Genomic DNA, 5,771 nt, shown 5'->3' on the forward strand with positions numbered 1-5,771 from the left:
AATTTTTGTTAGAATTAGAAGCTGAATAGCCTGAATTGCCCCACCACATAGCAGTTTGATGGCTTAGCAGTGGTCAAGTTTTATTGCAGTTTTTTTCAGTTCAGAGCCAAGGCTGAAATTTTTCACAACAGAGCACCATTCTAAACCATTATCACTGAATAATTAATGGCCTTGGAAATTAGCTTTTGCTACAGACTTGATAATGTTTCTCTGTGAATTCAACCTAAAATGACAGAGCATGGGAATTCCCTGGCAGTCCCGTGGTTAGGACTCTGCACTCTCACTGCTGAGGGCCAAGGCTCACAATCCCTGGTTCAGGAAATCCCATAAGCCATGTAGTGAGGCCAAAAAACAAAAAGTAAAATAAAATAAGATGACAGGGAAAAACAGTGCTTATATGTGAAATGTATACCGCGGCAGTCATTTTGACAATAACTAATGTTGTTTTGAATCACAAGGAATGTTAAGCTGCTTTATACACTTCCTGTGCTGTCAAAAGTTAAAACAAGAGGCAAGATCTCATTCCCACACAATTTTGCAGCAGATATATTTTCTGAGCTCCAACTACAGTTCCAGCAGAATTTTTCAGAACTTGATGCCAAGTGCAATGGAAATTTCCATATTTCAAAATCTATTTAATTGGGCAATTGAGGAGTTTCCACCCAGCCTTCAACTGAAGAGGATTAATCTGCAATGTAAAAACAAGCTAAAAGGCAAATATCCAGAGAAGAATCTAAGAGAATTCTATACATGCCATCCCACAATGAATATGCTCAATTAAAATCATGCAGCATTGGCAGTACCATCTGGCTGAGAGGTATTTTCAAAGATGAAATATACAAAGTCTCATTACAGCTCAGCATTGACAGCTCAATATTTGATGACAGGGTCACGGATTTTGAAACCCAATTAAGCAAAATATTATCTCAAAAGAATTCCATTATTCTCATCAGTATACCTGGATTATAAAAAAGTTACACTCAATTACTATGATATTTTGAATTTCATTTTCCAAAAAATTTTTTGTCATTAGACAAGAGAACATTCCAGATAGGTAAAACAGGTGGTGCAAATATTCTGAGGTATTAAGATGCTCCTGTTTTAGAGGACTTTCTATAGGAGCCAGTGAGGAGAAGCAGGAGACTGGAGCAGGATTACATAATATTTCTTGATTTTCCTCTTGTCCTGTAAAGCCTAAAATATTTACTATCTGGACCTTTACAGAAAAATTTGGTGACCGCCCCAGGGCTAAAGGGTTGCACAGAACTGACTTCTTCGAGATAAGTGTGAGAGGGGAATCAGTGTTCCTCTGAGTGAATTTCACTAAAGGCACTCCAGAATGCTCTGAAATCCAGAGGAAACAAGAAAGCCTGCCTTCTAGCTCAAGTGACAAGATAGTGGACATTTTATAAAAGAGGTGACAGAGCAATTAAAACTAAATTAGAAAATGCCAGGGGGACCATGACCACACTTTAAAACACTGGAGTAAATTTGGCCAGTGTTTTCTAGAGGGGTCCATAGAGCTTCCGCATATGGCAGCCAAGCCTCATTCAGAGATGTCACCCTCGGAAAGAAGTGATTAGTAAGTTGATATTTTAAAAAGTACAGCATGGGACTTCCCTGGTGGTCCAATGGTTAAGACTCCGTGCTCCCAATACAGGGAGCCTGGGTTTGATCCCTGGTCGGGGAACTAGATCCCGCACGCCACAACGAAGATCCCACGTGCCGCAACTAAGACCCGGCACAGCCAAATAAATAAATAAAAATAAATAAATAGTGTGGCATGGAAAATTATAATGGGGATGTAAATATTATTTTATTAGTATTGCAGAAGCAAACTAATAGGAGGGGAAGAAAAAGAAAATAATCAATAAGCTCCTTTTTTGTTTTAGGGAGATAAACTTGGAAATATACATGAAACATGGGGAAGTAGTGACTGAGAACTGCAGAGCCAGAGGGAAAGTTTACTGCACGGAGGGAAAGGTCTCCAAGGACAAGTCTAATTAATGCAGCGGAAACAGGTCAACCAGTCCTCGTGGAGAGCGCACCTGAGAACCGCTGACCTGATCAAGTCAGTGTGGTAAACACACTTCCTGCTTCTCCCCCTACACAGTCACACCTCTACTACCCTCAGTATCATTGCTAGGAAAGAACCCAGGGCAGAAGGGAGGGACAGATGCTTGTTCTTCTGGGTCCTCAGTAAGGCAGTAATCTAGGAAGTTGGCCTGGCCTTAACCATCACCCGAAGGGTTGGACCTGCACAGATAGGAGAGAATAAAAAGTCAATGGCGGGTCCCAAGGTTGTGTCCTCAGTTCAGAGGCGGCCTCGGGGATAGGAAGTCAGGAATCCTGGCAAGTTGCTCAAAAAGCCTTGTCAGTCCTTTGAATCTAAACCGTAAATATCTTAGAATACAAGTGTAAGTATAATGCCATCTGGAAACCCTGGGAATGAGCAAGCTAAGGCAGAATCACAAATCTTTATGTTCTAGACCTTTTTTTAAATGCTTCCTTGTTGCTTGTCCATTCATTTCCATTTTGTTATCTCTTAGCATCTAGAACGTTTTCTGGAGAAAAAAATTTTAAGCTTGTCTCAGGTGTGCTAAGGAAAATTAAAGTACTTAATTTTTTTACTGTGAAAAATTCCAAACATATAGGAAAGTAGAATAATATAATTAACACAAACCCTCCCCCCACACACACACAAGCACATCAGGTCTCCAACTTCAACAATTATCAACAAGGCCATTCTTGGGACTTCCCTGGTGGCCCAGGGGTTACAACTCCGCACTTCCATTGTGGGGGGCATGGGTTAGATCCTTGGTCGGGGAACTAAGATCCCACATGCCAGGGGGTGCAGCCAAAAAAAGAAAAAAGCCACTCTTGTTTCACCTTTATCCAATCCACACCCTATTCCCCACTGGACTTTTTTTTTTTTTTGGCTGCGTTAGGTCTTCGTTGCTGCGCGCGGGCTTTCTCTAGTTGCGGCGAGCAGGGGCTACAACTACAACATTGCGGTATGCGGTCTTCTCATTGCGGTAGCTTCTCTTGTGCAGCACAGCCTCTAGGCACGCAGGCTTCAGTAGTTGTGGCCCGTGGGCCCTAGAGTGCAGGATCAGTAGTTGTGGCACATGGGCTTAGTTGCTCCGCAGAATGTGGGATCTTCCCAGACCAGGGCTTGAATCAGTGTCCCCTGCATTGGTAGGCGGATTCTTTTTTTTTTTTATATAAATTTATTTATTCACTTTTGGCTACTTTGGGTCTTTGTTGCTGTGCGTGGGCTTTCTCTAGTTGCGGCGAGCGGTGTCTACTCTTTATTGCGGTGTGTGGGCTTCTCATTGTGGTGGCTTCTCTTTGTTGCGGAACACAGGCTCTAGGCACGTGGGCTTCAGTAGTTGTGGCTCACGGGCTCTAGAGCGTGGGCTCAGTAGTTGTGGCGCACGGGCTTAGTTGCTCCGCAGCATGTGGGATCTTCCCAGACCAGGGCTCGAACCCGTGTCCCCTGCATTGGCAGGCGGATTCTTAACCACTGCACCACCAGGGAAGTCCCAGGAGGAATTTTTAAAGAGGGGAGCGTGGCACTCTGGCAGCAGAATGGTGGCGGTATCTGAAATCCAACCCCTCCACCCTACTCCAAGATTGACATTCCTATCTGGTGCTAGAATTTACTTTAGAGGGCCTCAGTTTCCCTATAAGCAAAACAAGGAAAATGGACTAAATTATAGGCAATAACTGTGTAACAGTGAAATGAGCCCTTGACTTTGAGTCAAAAGACCTGGATTAAGAGTGCCAGCTGTGGGACTTCCCTAGTGGCACAGTGGTTAAGAATCTGCCTGCCAGTGCAGGGTACATGGGTTCAAGCCCTGGTCAGGGAAGATCCCACATGCTGTGGAACAACTAAGCCCGTGCGCCACAACTACTGAGCCCGCGCTCTAGAGCCCACGAGCCGGAACTACTGAGCCCGCACGCCTAGAGCCCCTGCTCCACAACAAGAGACGCCACCACAATGAGAAGCCCGTGCACCGCAACAAAGAGTAGCCCAGCTCACTGCAACTAGAGAAAGCCTGTGCACAGCAACAAAGACCCAACACAGCCAAAAAATAAATAAATAAATAAAAATTTTAAAAAGTGCCAGCTGTGCCTCTTGCAAATTATGTAACTTACAATAACTTATGTAAGCAAGCCACTTAACCTCTCTGAGGTTTAATTTTGGATCTATGAGATGCTCACTAAATATTTTTTCTATTTCTTAATTTTGTATCTATATGTAAACTTGTTATTTTATGATGTACATAAATCAAATCATTATGCTGTACACCATAAACAGTGCTGTATGTCAATTATATCTCTATGAAACCGGAAGATAAATGAAATACATTAGAAAATGAAAAAAATATATATAAGACATGGAACGATTCAGTCAGCTAGCCAGTTGAGCTAGGATTGCAACCCAAGCCTTCACCTCCAAATTCTGAGCTATTCAAATTGTGCTCGAAACTAATACAACACGAAACTTTGGGGGGGAAGCTGAAAACCTGCTTTGCTGAGTCACAAAAAGCACTAGACCGTGACACTTCCCCCGGAGTTTACACCGGAACAGACATCACCCATCACCCTACAATGTAGGCCAGGCTCAACCCCGGGGTGCGAAGCGCCACAATGAGAGTCCGATGACCAGGGGTCTAAGAATGGGCTCGTGCTGCCACCGTCTCCCTTTCCGGACACTGTTTCTCCTCTGTCCGGCTCCGGGCTGCAGGTTTACCTCAACAGTCATTCATTCCACCAAGATTTGAGCATCAGCTCAGGGTGGGACGGTGCGCCAGGCCCAGAGCTGAACGAGGCGAGGCAGACCAGACCCTGCTCCCTTAAACTGACTGTCCCGTGCGGGTGGGGGCGGCCGGGGGCCGGGGTCCCAGCGGGGCTACGCCTGACAGCGTTCGCACCTGCCCGGCACCACCTGAGCGTGAGGAACGGTCGGCTCCGCGACCCCTTAACCTGGCCATCCCGCTGCGGTCACCCCGGCCCCGCGGGGCCCATCGCGCCCGTCAGCTCACCTAGGGGCCGCGCCGCCGGCCGAACCCAGCCTGCACTTCCCGCTTTGTTCCCAGAGCGGGTTCTGGAAGCGCCGCGCGTGCCCAGCCCCAGCCGCTTCCAGGCAGCGCCCCCAGCTGCCCGGGAGGGCGCGCGGGGGCGCGCACGAGCGGCGCACGCCCGTCCCGCATGACCGTGCTCCCGATTGGCCGCGCCGCGTGACGTCACCGGGAGGCCCCGGCGGCCGCTGGGAGCCGGCGCCCGCGCGTGCGCAGACGGAGGGCGCTGAGCGGAGGGGGAGGTGGCTGGCCGCTTCTCCCGCGTCCGCCATTTTGTTGCTGTGCCTCTTGGGAGCGGGCTGGGCGAAGCGAACCTGGCGGCGCGGCGCTCCTGGGGGTCTGGTGCTTGGCTTGGCCGCGGGGCTCGGTGCGGAGCGGCGGGGGCGCGGGGCCGGCGCGCGCCGGGCCAGGAGTGACCGGAGGGTCCCGGGTGGCCTCTGCCGCGCTTGGCTTCACCGCCGCGACCCGGCTGGGCCCGCACCCCCGAGCCGGCTCGTTCCGTGAGGCGGCCCCGGAGCAGGCGGGCGGTGCGGAGGATGCTGCGGGCCCGCGGCCGCGAGGAAGGTGCCGGCTCGGCCCAGTAGGCGCGCGGTGAGCTAGAGGCCCGGCCCGCAGACGATTCGGGTTGAGCGTCCAGCGCAGGCAGAGCATCCCCGGCCCGCCCGGCCCAGCGCCCGGCCCGCC

This window comes from Hyperoodon ampullatus, assembly GCF_949752795.1.
Source record: "Hyperoodon ampullatus genome assembly, chromosome: 13".
Classification (NCBI taxonomy): Eukaryota; Metazoa; Chordata; class Mammalia; order Artiodactyla; family Ziphiidae; genus Hyperoodon; species Hyperoodon ampullatus.